The 14963-nt window shown below is 38.8% G+C and overlaps 2 pseudogenes; both read right to left on the bottom strand.

Moving 5' to 3' along the window:
* Positions 1-326: 326 nt before the first annotated feature.
* Positions 327-2655, bottom strand: LOC149833915 (AAA-ATPase At3g50940 pseudogene; annotated as a pseudogene).
* A 4831-nt stretch (positions 2656-7486) lies between these two features.
* Positions 7487-9546, bottom strand: LOC149833914 (AAA-ATPase At3g50940 pseudogene; annotated as a pseudogene).
* Between the last annotated feature and the right edge of the window lie 5417 nt (positions 9547-14963).

The raw sequence follows: 14963 nt of genomic DNA, 5'->3' as shown, positions 1-14963 counted from the left end.
GTCCCCAGTTTTTAATGAAAGAATGTTGGTGAAATTGAATTCTAAAAATCCACCCAATTCCATGAGTCCACACACCCCAGATGCATTTATAAGAGTGAAAGCCCTACTAGTAAGAGGGATACAGGAGATGCCTCCAAAGCCGACAATTTGAGACTGTTCCAAATGTTGTATATAGGAGCCTTAAACAAATAAAAAAATCAGCTTATGTATGATTTATCATCCTACATTATGCTAACTTATTCATGCAACACAGGAGCTTGATTTTCATCCTTTTCTTTCACATCTCCCCCTTCTCTCATCTTCATCTCCACACCTTCAGTAACACATTATACTGTGAGAGTTTGATCTTCATCCTTTTCTTTCACGTCTCTCTCTTCTATGATCTTCATCTCCATAGCTTCTATAACACATTGAATTGCGACAGTCGGATCTTCATTCCTTACCAAGGTTTCGGCGATCTCAGCCGGAGTGATCTCCACCTTATCTATCAAAGATGTCACTTGTTCAAACAGTGGATGGTAATGAATGCTGAGATAGTTTGAGACCAAGATTTTGAAGCCAGTGAACTTGCAATAGCCCATATGTATGTGCATGTCCATTCGGCCCGGCCTTAACAGAGCAGGGTCCAACTGTTCCTTGTAGTTCGTTGTAAAGATAATTATCCGTTCATCTCCGGCACTCGACCACAAACCATCAATGAAGTTAAGGACTCCAGAGAGTGTCAACCCACTATACTTTCGAAACTCTTCCATCCCATCTTCTCTAATTTCACGATTATGGAGTGAAGCAGCAGAATCGACGTCCTCAATGACAAGTATAGAGCGGTTAGCTGTGCGAAGAAGAACACGGCGAAGCTCAGAATTGGAATGAATGGAAGTGAGTTCAAGGTCATAGATGTCGAAATGCAGGAAGTTGGCCATTGCTGCAATCAAGCTGGATTTACCAGTTCCAGGAGGGCCATATAGAAGGTACCTGGTATGACAACATATATAATTGATATACCATTAGTTTTGATATAGAGTTTTTAACTAACTGAAGTCAAATCCAAAAGATGATGATGGTGATGGCAATGATGAAGATATGATATGATGACCATGAAGAGTGACACAGCAAGGCATGCTGGGTGTGGTCAGTCCTAGTCTGGCCCAGTACAGAGAACAAACATTTTCCTTTTTTTTCCCTGAATGAAACAGTCCTGAGAACTTTGTATGCAAAAGAAATAGGGATAGTAAACGAGCTGAATGAACCGAAGAGAGGATTCAAGCTTGGCTTTTTTCTTTCTTTCTTCTGTTTTTTTCTTGGCAAGCTGAGCCAACCTCAAGCTGGCCCATTTGCAAATAAAATACATTTTACTAGTAAAATTTAGTCTCTAAACCTATTGATTGAAGCTCAAATTGGCTCATTTACGAAATAACTGTATTATTCCAAAGTTGCAAGCTACAGGATTTGAACTCTAAGCTTAACTAGCTATAGGAGATGAGCCGAGCCAAACACCCATTATCATGTTTTGGCCTGCTGATGAGCTTTTCACTAACAGAACATATGGCAAGCCATGATCGGCTCATCTCATTTCCCATGCCTAAAAGAAGTTATCAGGGCTTTTTTTTCGTACAAAGTTGTTTTGTGGTTTGGGTTTTGAACTGCCTCCTTAGGACTCAGATTTGGATGTAGGTAGACACAGATGATGTTGACAATGATCCAGGATTTGTTGGAGACACATTTGTCTGGATCCATTCATGCCTTGCCAATTGACAGAGCTACCTTGGTAACAATATATTGCTACACAAACATGGTACAAGCAAAGATGATTGACAGATCCAGCTTGGTGACAATATATACCTACACAAACCAGAGACGTGCATCCAAAGATATATGGGAGAGAATTGCAGAAACTACATACCCCCTCTTCCATGCCTTGCCTACTTTCTGATAGTACTCCTTCCGCTGTACAAATCGGCGGAGATCGCCCGTGATCGTTGCCTTGAGCACATCATCCATCGCCAACGTCTCAAACGTCGAGGGGTGGTCGAGATTGATCCAACGCCACATATCTTCGGCGTAGCAGTTCTCTAGAGTGTAGAGTCTCAATGTCTTCCTCTCATGTTTTGCTGCCTCCGCACGCGCGACCACATACGGAAGGTATGAACCTAGAGCCATGTCTTTGTGCTTACTATGGAAGCTCAGCTCGAAGGAGCGAGCACATGATGCCCGTGATGAGGGAGAAAAACCTTGAGGGTGGGACTGGTTGTCATCCTTGCAGATCAATCTCCATTTGTACTTGACACCCTCGAAAACATCAGCGATCTCTTCGTCTCTCTCGACATTGATCACGTACGAGCTCTCCTTCTCTTGCTTGCTAACGCGAAGCCTTCGCACCGCGGAGGCCATGGTTGCGCCAAGGTAAACCTCCGCGGCCTTGAACAACTGGTTCTGAACCATGCCATCATATTCCTCGATGATTATGCAAAGTTCTGGAGCAATGCGAGAGAAGAAGTTCCGGACTTTGGAGGCGGCGTAACCATAGGGATCAAATGGTATGAAATCCCTGGCGATGGTTCGTATCAGCACTACATACGCTGCTATTGAGGTTGCAGTAGAAAGAAGTGATCTTGTTTTGGAAGAAGAGAAAGAAGAAAGAATGGTTATCAAATACATTTGGATAACTTGAAGGATTGGAGATTGGAGAAACAACTCTCTCTCTCTCTCTCTCTCTCTCTCTCTCTCTCTCTCTCTCTCTCTCGAGTTTATCGGAGCTGAATGAAAACAAGAAAACCAAATGATCACAGTGACCCATGTTCTGGTTTATATAATACGGATGTGGGTCCACTACGCGGAGAAAAAAAGTGAAGATCCATGCCAAGTTGGATTGGGGGATGGGGGAAATGGGGCCCCGCCCCGTCTCGTTTGGAAACGGGGATGGAAGTTAAAATCAAAACCCGTGTGGGGATGAACTTAAGCTTTTCCCCGCCCTCATCTCCGATCCATAGTGACAAATGTTTTTATCGTCAATATCTCATTTTTTTCAATAACTCACTAGAAATTAATTTTTTTTCATAAATCTTGCATTTTTTTAGGCAAAATCTTGGCAATAGAAAAATAAATTTAAAAATATAAAATTTATTTTTTTATAAAAAAAATATTAATATAAATTAATTTAAAATAAAAATACATAAAATTTTCATGATAAATAGACATTTAAAACATAAATATCGCTTTTAAATCATGGTATTTATGTTTTTTTTATAAATCTCACGATATTTTGAAAATCTTGCAGGATCGAAAATTTTCTCACGAGAGATTTGAATAAATCTCACGACTATGCTCCGATCTCCTTTAGTAAAATAACTAAAATACCATTAAAGATAGCAGTGGACTAAGGAAAAACAGAGTCCTATCCCACCTAGCCTCATTTGGACCAGAGATGGAGGACATGAAACAAAGAGGGGATGTAGGTTAAAAACAAAACCCATGCAAGAATGAAGTTAATTTTTTTTTCAAATGTTATAAGTGGCAGCAATCTACTTTAGGACTTATTTTACAAATTAAATCCGGGTCAAATAATCACCTAGTCGTTGTATGGATGACCAAGGAAAAACTATGTTTATGAGAAGCGTCAAACCAAGTTTTTATTGGTGTTTGGATGATGCAAACCACAAAAACAGGTTTTGTGTTTTTTAAACTTAAAAAAGATTAAAAATTTGAAAATAATTGTGAACTATTTTCAATTTTTTTTATTAAAGGAACATAAAATTATTAAAAGATATAAAAAACATGTAAAAAAGAAACATAGTTGGGCCATTTCTAGCAAAAAATAAAATTAACATAAAAAAACATTAAGAAAAAAAGTAGTCGAGCCTTTTTTTCTGCCACCATCAGCTAGGAAATGGATGAACTGGTGCCTCCCTTACAGGGTGGCACCAGATCGACCATTTTCTCGCCAGTGGCTGGCTGGAAAATGGCCGATGAGTCCAATAAAAAAAAGTTAAAAATGTTAAGCAATATTAAAAAAAGAAGAAGAAGTGGTCAGGCTATTTTCTGGCCAACCACACATGGGGCTAGTGCAACCTGACCAGGAAGACATCAATTCAACAAATTCTCGCCTGGTGGGGGTCCAAAAAATGACCGGCTAGGCAAAAGAAAGAAAGAAATATTTAAAAACATCAAAGAAAGTAAAAAATGGCAGAACAGATTTCTAATGAGCCACCAGCCAGGCTAGTGCCACCCTGCTGCAAATGCACCAATCCAACCAATTTGCGGTTGGTTGTCTACCGAAAACTAGCCGACTAGTCAAAAAACAAAAAAGATAAACAAGCATTCAAAAAATAAAAAAAAATGAATGAGCAAAATTTTTCGACCAGCCACCGGCGAGAAAGTGGCCAAACTAGTGCCACCCGGCTAGGGAGCCCCTAGTCCGGCCAATTCCCTGCTGATGTATGGCTGGAAAATGGTCAATCAGCAAAAAAGAAAAGAAAAAACTAAAAACAAGAAAAAAAAATCAGACCATTTTCTCCTCATTTTTTAAGAGCTAAGTGAAAATAAGAAAACCGATTGACGGTTGTGTCACATGTTCACGTTCACATAATATCGATGTAGGTTACACTATGCATTTGAGAAAAAGTGAAGATCTTAAGAAGGAAAAAAAATTCAAATGTTACAGGTGGCAACAAGCAACTTTACGACTTGTTTTACAAATTAAAGCCAGGTCAAATAATCATCTAGGTCCTCTTTGGACGACTAAGAAAAAACTAGGTTTACAAGAAACATCAAACCACGTTTTGTTGGTGTTTGGATGATACAAAACACAAAAACAGGTCTTGTGTTCAAAACTTAAAAAAGATTAAAAAATAAAAAATAATTGTGAACCCTTTTTAATCCGTTTTAATCAAAAGAAAATAAAAAATGTTTAAAAAATATATAAAAAAACCTGTAAAAAAGAAACATAGCTAGACCATTTTTGGTAAAAATACAATAACATAAAAAACATTAAGAAAAAAGTTAGCTAGTCCAGCAAATTCCCTGCTGATGTATGGTTGGAAAATGGCCGGTTAGCCAAAAAAACAAAAAGGTAAAAAATGTTAAAAAAAAATGATCGAACCATTTTTCTCCTCAATTTTTAGAGCTAAGTCAAAAAAAAAAAAAACAACAACTGATGTGACACATGTTCACGTCCATATAGTACGTGTGTGGGGTCCACTACATAAGAGAAAAAAAAATGGAGATCTTGGGAAGGAATTGTTTTTTCTCAAATGTTACAAGTGGCAACAAGCTAGTTTATGACGTGTTTTATAAATTAAAGCCAGGTCAAATAATCATCTAGATCCTGTTTGGATGACTAAGGGAAAACTAGGTTTACGAGAAAACGTCAAAACAAGTTTTGTTGGTGTTTGCATGACGCAAAACCACAAAACAAGTTTTGTGTTTTGAAAAATTAAAAAGATTAAAAAATAAAAAATAATTGCGTTCTATTTTTCAATCTTTTTTTTTTATCAAAAGAACATAAGAAAATATAAAAAATATGTAAAAAAGAAACGTAGTTGGGCCATATCTCTTAAAAACAAAATAAATAAATAAAAAACATTAAGAAAAAAAGTAGCCGAGCCATTTTTTTGGCCAACCATCAGCCAGGAATGAGAAAAAAAGTGTAGATCGATCCTATGAAGGAATTTTTTTTTTTCAAATGTTACAGGAGGCAACATTATGACTTGTTTTACAGCCGATTCAAATAATCATCTAGATCTCGTTTGGATGGCTAAGGGAAAACTAAGTTTATGAGAAACATCAACCCAAGTTTTGTTGGTGTTTGGATGATGCAAACAGCAAGAACAGGTTTTGTGTTTTCAAAATTTTAAAAAGATTTAAAATAATAATTGTGAACCATTTTCAATCTTTTTTTTATCAAAAGAACATAAAAATGTTGAAAAATATAAAAAAACATGTAAAAAAGAAACATAACTGAGCCATTTTTGGTAAAAACAAAATAACATAAAAAAACATTAAGAAAAAAGTAACCGAGCCATTTTTCTGCCAACCATGACCCAGGAAATGGCTGAACTGGTGCCTCTCTTACCGGGTGGCACCAGCAAGACCGTTTCCTCGCCATCTGTGTCCAGCTCGAAAATGATGGACGAGTCCAATAAAAAAAGTTAAAAATGTTAAGAAGGAATGAACAGAAAAAGTTAAAAATGTTAAACAATATAAAGAAAAGAAAAAGAAAAAGTGGCCAGGGCATTTTCTCGCCAACCACACGCTGGGCTAGTGCAACCTGACTAGGAAGACACCAATTCAACAAATTCTCACTCGCCGGCCGCCGGCCAGCCAGAAAATGGCCGGCTAGCCAAAAAAACAAAAAGAAGGAAAAAAACATTAAAGAAAGGAAAAGAGGTGGGATATTTTGAACAGTGAGTAGATTTACAGTTTTATCCTTGCATAGTCACAATGTAATTAAGTGATATTCAAAGTTTGATTATATCTATTTAAGTATAGGACATACTAGGCACATCATATTTTTGTTATTAAAATTACATGAACGAAGTAGTTTAAAAGCATATGTAATAGCCAGGGCAAATACAAAAGAACTGTGCTTGATTTATTTAAAATAAAAGCTACTTTGGTGCCAACTATAGCAAGGATAATGAAAATTTCAATTAATTTTTGAGGAATCATTGTTTCTTCGTAAAGAAACATGGTTTGGTTGCGTGTTAAATACATTGACTAAGTGATGGCATCCATGAAACCGTATGGTGAGTTACTTCATTATTTATCTGGAACTTGATTGGACTGCTTAATTTATATGATTGTAAGCAACATATTGAGTTATAAGAATCCTTATAACATAAGGATGGATGAATTCCTTGGATGGTAATAAACGGAATGTGGTGATAATTTGGATATCATGACAATACCACAATAAGATTTCAAATATCGAATAGTGGGAGCCATGAAAATCATGATATACTCATGGCCAAGTGGAAGATGTTGACGTGAGGCCTTGTGTTTGTGGGACCCACGTCCCACTAGTCATGAGTTTTACTTGTGTTAAAAACTTTTGGTAAAAACTCAGTTTTTGGTAAAAATCTTTGTTTTTATCTTGTAAACCATTTTTCAAAAGTGAATCTTATCTTTTATTTGGGTAGAGACTAATATGAGAGAAACGGGGAGGTGGTTCCCTTTCTCTAGAGGGTTTGTTTCTAGATATAGGGAGGTAAAGTGATCGGTTAAAGTAAGATTAAGATCAGCTAGAGAAGACCTAGCTAACTGAAAAATCCCTGTCATGGAAGCAATCTGGCCCCTCATAGATGTGAATCTTGTTTATCAGGTAAGATGACAAGAAACCCCTTTTCAGAAGTAGAGAGATCTTCCGAGCTTTTAAGAATAATCCATTCAGATGTCTACCGTCCATTCAGAGTTAAGACGTATATATAGAAGAATGTTATATTTGATTGCATTCATTGATGATTTTTAGAGGTACAGTTATGTATCTTCGTGGCTCACCCTGTTGATCACTTCTGCTACTCTCGATTCAACAGTGGGTCGAGACAACCCTTTTCTTTCACGTCTCCCCCTTCTCTTATCTTCGTCTCCATAGCATCAATAACACATTGAATTGCAACAGTGGGATCTTCGTTCCTTACCAAGGTTTCGGCAACCTCAGCCGGAGTGATCTCCACCTTATCTATTAAACATGCCACTTGATCAAACAGGGGATGGTAATGAATACCCAGATAGTTTGAGACCAAGGTTTTGAAGCCAGAGAATCTGCAGTAGCCCATATGTATGTGCATGTCCATTCGGCCCGGTCTTAATAGAGCAGGATCTAGACGTTCTTTGTAGTTCGTTGTAAAGATAATTATGCGCTCATCTCCGGCACTTGACCACAAACCATCAATGAAGTTGAGGACGCCAGAGAGTGTCAACCCACTACCCCTTGGAAACTCTTCGATCTCATCTTCTCTAATTTCACGATTATGGAGTGAAGCAGCACAATCGACATCCTCAATGACAAGTAGAGAGTGGTTAGCTGTGCGAAGAAGAGTTCGGCGAAGCTCAGAATTTGAGTGAATGGAAGTGAGTTCAAGGTCATAGATGTCAAAATTCAGAAAGTTCGCCATTGCTGCAACCAAGCTGGATTTACCAGTGCCAGGAGGACCATATAGAAGGTACCTGATACGATAACATAATTGCTCACCGTTACTTTTTTTTTTGAAAGGAAATCTGGGGTTAGGCAGACTCCTACCAGTTATACCATGATACAATTGGGATTCTACGTGCACTAACTGCTCCTGCTAGACAAGCAGAGCCCCCATTGGTTCACTTTTAGATACAAAGTTTTTAACTACCTCAGACAAATCCAAACGATGATGATGGTGATGACAATATTAATGATGATTGTACCAACAGGCTCGGTTTGTTTGGTAGGAGCTGTTAGTGCACGTCACCATGTGTTATGATGTTGCAAATTCAAAACCCAATGGTATATTGTGGGGTTTGCCTAACCCCAGCTTGCCTATCAAAAATTGATGATGCTGATTCTGATGATGGTAGACCCATCTGTCTGGATCATTCATACCTTACAAACTGACAGACCTAGCTTAATGACAATACATGAAGCATGATATAGCCAAATATTTGTACTTAGCAAGTTGGGGCCTGCCTAGATAGTGGAACCGATGCATCTTAAGATCGAGCCAGCTCGACCAGGTCTTCGTGTCAAGTGTGGTTTCTTCAGGTTATAAATAAAAAAAAACAGACATGTAAGAGGGCACACAAACTCCATACGTACCCTCTCTTCCATGCCTTTCCTACTTTCCTGTAGTACTCTTTCCGTTGTGCAAATCGGCGGAGATCATCCATGATTGTCGTCTTGAGCACATCATCCATTGCCAAAGTTTCAAAGGTTGCAGGATGGTCGAGGTTGATCCAACTCCACATATCTTTAGCATGGCAGTTCTCTAGAGTGTAGAGTCTCAATGCCTTCCTCTCATGCTTTGCTGCCTCAGCGCGTGCAACAACATATGGCAGGTAGGAATCTAGAGCCATGTCTTTGTGCTTACTGCGGAATCTCAGCTCGAATGAGCGAGCACATGATGACCCTGATGAGGGAGAATGACGTTGAGGGTGGGACTGGTTCGTTTCCTCGCAGATCAATTTCCATTTAAACTTGACACCCTCAAAGACATCAGTGATCTCCTCGTCCCTCTCGACATTGATCGTGTATGAGCTCTCTTTCTCTTGCTTGCTAACGCGAAGCCTTTTCACTACAGATGCCATGGTTGTGCCAAGATAAACGTCTGCAGCCTGGAACAATTGGTTGTGAACTATGCCATCATATTCCTTGATGATTATGCAAAGCTCTGGAGCAATGCAAGAGAAGATGTTGCGAACTTTGGAGGCGGCATAACCGTAGAGATCGAATGGTATGAATTCTTTGGTGATGGTTCGTATCAGCATGGTATATGCTGCAATTGAGGCTGCAGCAGAAAGAAGTGCTCTTGTTTTGGAAGAGGAAGGGGAAGAGGAGGAAGAAGAAAGAATATTCGTCAAATCCATTTGGATCAATTGGAGAAACAGCCCTCTCTCTCTCTCAATTTCAGAGCTTCTTCTTGCCTGTTTAGAACCCAATGATGAATGGGCTATATAGGAAGAGAGCCTTGAATTATTGAGTACGACTTGTAAAAACAATTGTGAAAAAAAAGTATCACATGACAGCAGTGCCCCATGTTCTTGTCCATATAAGGCAGATGTGGGACATCTATGCTGTAGAAAAAAAGTGATCCTGCGAAGAAAAATTTTCAAATATTACAGGGGGGCAGGCGACCGTTGGAACTGGTTTACAAATTAAAACCGTGTCAAAGAATCATTTAATAATAAACACGGTGTCAACCGGTCGGGTATGACTCAATCCTGACCCGTATCAGATCCCGTAGGGTGAGGGTTAATTTGGTAACAAAGGAAGGGGTCCAATTAACTGTTCGGGTCAGACCCATGAAGTCCGATTACTAAACGGGCTGAGTATGGTTTATGAAATTTCATACCAAACCCGGATCTGAACCGAATTTCGATTAAGATCCACAATAATTCAATGTAAAAAACTTTAAAAATATTATTTTATCAGATCTGGGTATGATTCTTCTTATGAAAGATCTGATCAGATCCAGATCCGGATCTAATAATGACATGTCCTAGTTGGATCCGGGTCTAGTCCCACCCATTTTGGCAGAAGTCCGACCCATTGACACCCCTAAATACCATCCTACGCAGTGTCTTTGTCTGTTTTGGTTGGGGTTGCCCTGAATTGGTATCTCAAACCAAAATTCTTGTGGAAGATTTTGGTGAATTGGGTTCTCACAGCTTTTGTTTCACAATTTTAAAAGGACAATAAAATAAAGGATGCACAAACAATGTTTGAGCATAGGTTTTCAACCAACCACTCCACTGGGAGTTGAAAGCCCATAGATTACAACAGAGAAATTTTGTGCTGACAAAAGCATTCACATTGACCAAGTGCGGAGATTGTGGCTCGAACACATTATGTCCGGAGAAAATTGTTAACAAATATTTTGCTCTGGCGTATATTTGATACCACCTACAGTATCTACTATCCCCAGTGGTTGGGTAGCAATAAACATGTTTTAGATTATCATATTTTCATGGGTAGATATTTCTTTTAATAAAATTAAAATCAATAGCCTACAAGGAACCAGATTTTTTCGATACAGAAAACAGGTTTTATGTACAAATTAATAATTCCACCCCAAGCATGTGTTTTAATTTAAAAAGTACAGGATAAACTCACCATGAAACCTAATTAACTCTACAATACCTGCAATATTGTTTTCTACTGGATTATATGGTATCACCATCAGTACCAGATATTTACCCTATATATATATATATATATATATATATATATATATATATATATTGTGGAAGCAGTCGTCTTTAATAATATGATTATCTCACCACTTCAGTGGTTACCCTTGTGGTCAGGGAGGTCCTGTGTGAAGCTGAAGGCCCAGGATCGAATCTATGGGTTTTCAACTCCAAGGGTAGTTGTTGGTTGAAAACCTATGTGAAACATTATTTGTGCATCCTTTATTTTATTGTCCTTTTAGAATTGTCAAACAAAAGCTGTGAGAACCCAATTCACAGTATCCTTGGAGAAAACTTCCTATAGCTTGCATCTCAAGGAAATGATATCGTTCAAGATTCTGATCATTCACAACTCTAGTAAACGTCTTAGTCACCTAAATTGGGTCCACAAATTACTTTTGATGACTGGAGTCACCAAGCCATGTGTGTTGCTTTGGAAAAATTAAAAAACCAAGATTATGGCCCCACCACAGATTACCAGTGAAGAATATTATGAACAATATTCATGGAGTTTAGAGTTTGATGATTATAGTTTATTTAGCAATAAACATGTTTTGGATAGGTCTTTTCATAAGATCAAAATCAGTAGCTCAAATGAACCAAACATTTTACGATAAAAAAATTAAGAATGATATGTACAAACAGCTCAATCTAAAGCATGTTTTCTAATAAAAAGTTCCATCATAAACACAGTGATGGGTCTAGTTCAGCAAATAATATCTGCAACATTGATTTTTTACTAGATTCGTATAATACTATCACTAGTACCAGAACTTTACCTGCTTTATAGCCTTAACATAAAGTGTGCGACTTTTTCTTTTTGTTTTTTGACAGGCAAGTTGGGGTTTAACCCTCATGGGATTCGAACCCAAGACCCCTCCAGCAGACCTAACCATCCAGCTATCTCATTCAACCCTAACAGACTGTGCAGTTGTCTCTAATAATATGCTTATCTCATTATCTATCTCTTGATAATGCCAATATGTAGTAGTCACATGATATTTGTAAACCCCCTCCGGCAAAGTCGCCGGAGGGGATAAACACAAAAAAAAAGGGGGAGGGAAAGGCAGTTCCCCAAAAATCGGGAAACCCCCTTCCCCGATATGCGATGAGTGGGGGGGTTGTATCCTCACCCCACCGTGAGGGATATAAATAGCCCTCACAGTGTGCCCCTCCCCCTCACTCGAGCAAGAGAAAGAGCGACAAAGGGAGATGGGAGGAAAGGAAGAAAAAAAAAGGGAGGTTTAGAGCTTACCGAATTCTGGCGCCGGGGACGAGGTAAATACCTCCACCTCTGTCTTCATCTTCTTCTTCGTTCTTCTTTTCTGAGCAAAGGGGGGGGGGGGGGGGGGGGAGAAACCATGGTTGCCGGCGAAGCTGCAGAAAACAGAAAGAAAGAGAAAAAATGACAGAGGGACCGAGAGAGAGAGAGGGTCGACCGGCCCCGACGCCGGTGGCCAGCCCGTGCCCAAATGGGAACATATTTGAGGGTCGTCTGGGACCAACCCCTCTGCGCCTGAGAGCCCCTTTCGCTCTTTTTAATCCAGATCGGGTCGGTCTGGGTGTGACCCGGACCGAACCGGGTCGGTCTGGGTGCGACCCGGACCGAACCGGGTCGGTCTGGGTGCGACCCGGATCGAACCCGTTGGTCTGGGTCACGCCCAGATCGAGTCTGCTTTTGAAAAAAAATGGTGTGGTGGGATCGAATTGGTCTGGGTGCGACCTAGACCGGATCGAGTCGGTCTGGGTGCGCCCAGACCAAACCCGAGACCGGGTCATATGAAAAAAAAAAAGAATTGTTGGCTAAACCGGCTCAAATTGGATCGGTTTGAACCAACCCGGTTTAGACCAAATTGGGTCTGAGTCGAACCAGTTTAGATAAACCCGAGTCAGACCAAACCGGTTCAATCTAACTAGATCTGGGTTCTCGATTTGGATCCAGTTTGATCTAGACTTGTTCTAGATCCAGACTGACTGTTCTGGATCTGATTGGATCAGTCATGGATCCATATCAGAACTGAGTCTAGATCAAAATATTCTGGATCCAGTCAAATAGTTCTGGATCCAGTAACAGTGTATAGATCCAGTCAGACTATTCTGGATCTAGTTAAAATATCCTGGATTCAGTCAGACAATTTTGGATCTAGTTAGAATATTCTAGATTCAGAAGAGTAATGGATCTGGATCTAAGCAGATAGGGTTAGATCCAGATCAAAAATGAATCCGGATCGGATCTTAAGATAGTCTCGAATTGTACTGAAATCTAAAATGACAATGTGATGTAGTGTTAGGTTAAATCTAGCATAGTGGCTAGGTTTGTGGAAGGAAGAGCAAGCTATTGTAGGTAGGGGTGGACATCAGGTTGGGTTCCAACAAGACCCGAGATAGTCTCGTTTTGGACTGATAGTGTGATTGGACCTAATTTGGCCCAAGTAGTATATGAACCCGGGTTCATATATGGGAAAATAGTAATGGAGCCTGACCCACCTGGCTAGATAACAATTTGGTTTAAAAGAATCCCACTTGACTTGACCCAAGACTACCTAATAAGACTTGGAGTGAGCGGTCAAGATTTTGGAAGCACAGGAACTGGGTCAGACCCCCCAATAGGTTCTCCCTTAGGCTATCCAATAAAAGAAGAATATGCAATTATAAACGTTGTCAGAATCAGCCCACAAGTGCTCCGTTCGTCTGGTAGGGGGACTTGTGAATATCACCAAGTTGACACACAAATTCAAAACCCATGGGTGGCATTTATTGCAAAGTCGAATATGGGTGTACTCGATGGTGGGCAGAAGGGACTTTAAGGGTTTTTACCAATCGAGGCAAGTTAAGGTGCGGTCAATAATGGGTTTTTATTTTTCCTTGGATTATCCAAAAAACAATGTCGTCAGATTCATATCAGACCTTGAATCGATTTTTAAATCTATTAAGGGAATCAGTTTATTTTAAACCGAATCAAACTGAATCAGTTAGTTTTTAACTAGCAGATGATACATGTAAGGAAAATATAAAAAATATTTTAAATTAGTTTTAAAAATTTATTTAAAAAATAAGCCAAATCAGTTCAATTTCCTATGGATTTTTTGCCGATATGATACAAACCGGCCAATCTAGTCCCATTCGCAGCTAATGACAATATTGATGATGATACATGGTATCTATTCCCTAAATCTTTTTATGAGCGCAAGTTACTACAACCACCAAATTGAAAATAAGGATTTTGAAAACCTACCAACTAAAAACCCTGCCAAACCTACACACCACATGTTTTATTGAATTTATGATATTTTTTTTCAAAATTTCGACCGTAAAGATGTGATCTATATGCTTGTTTTTCTCCCAGACTCAAAGGCATTAGTCTAAATATCGAGCCTCAAACGATTTTTCTCCCAGACTTGGCCAATTTTTTGTCAAAATTCTAGAATGACTAAGTACTAAAATACACGATATTACATCCCTACCCCCTTAAAAGAATTTCGTCCGCGAAATCAGAACGTATCAAATAGGTGTGAGTATACATTTAAAATATGAAAAGTTTAAAAAAATTAAACCCTGATCGATCCTAGCCCCTTAGGATTGATCCCGAACAATTTCATTCATATCATCAAATCAAGATTTTTAATTCACACCAAAAGGAAATTAAACTATGAATGCAATTAAGCACATAAAATTTACATGCTAAAATAAAAGTATTAAATAGCCTTACCGATGAATGAGACTGCTATGGAGTACGAGACACGACTTGCTGACACTTCAGGACAGGGCTCTTTTCCCAAAATTAAAAACTTAATGCTAATAAGATGATAAAAATGTAAGATTTTGTGGTGGCTCTGATACAAAATGTGTAACGACCTCAACTCATACACCTTGAAAATGCAATTTAAAAAAAAAAAACCATTGCGGAAACATCCTCAGAAACCTAGGGCCTTTACAGTTCCACTTCCAATTGGATAAAACAACCAACCACAATAGAGCTTACACTTATTATTCATACCAAACCAAACCAAACTTTTATTGAATAATTAATTATGGTCATAAGACAATTGCATGAAGAAAATTCAGAGTGCAGTAACAACTAAATGAAACAAAAC

This window comes from Nuphar pumila, chromosome 6 (genome assembly GCF_984573655.1).
Source record: "Nuphar pumila chromosome 6, dmNupPumi1.hap1.1, whole genome shotgun sequence".
NCBI classification, from domain to species: Eukaryota; Viridiplantae; Streptophyta; class Magnoliopsida; order Nymphaeales; family Nymphaeaceae; genus Nuphar; species Nuphar pumila.
This window is presented reverse-complemented; position numbering and strand designations above follow the sequence as displayed.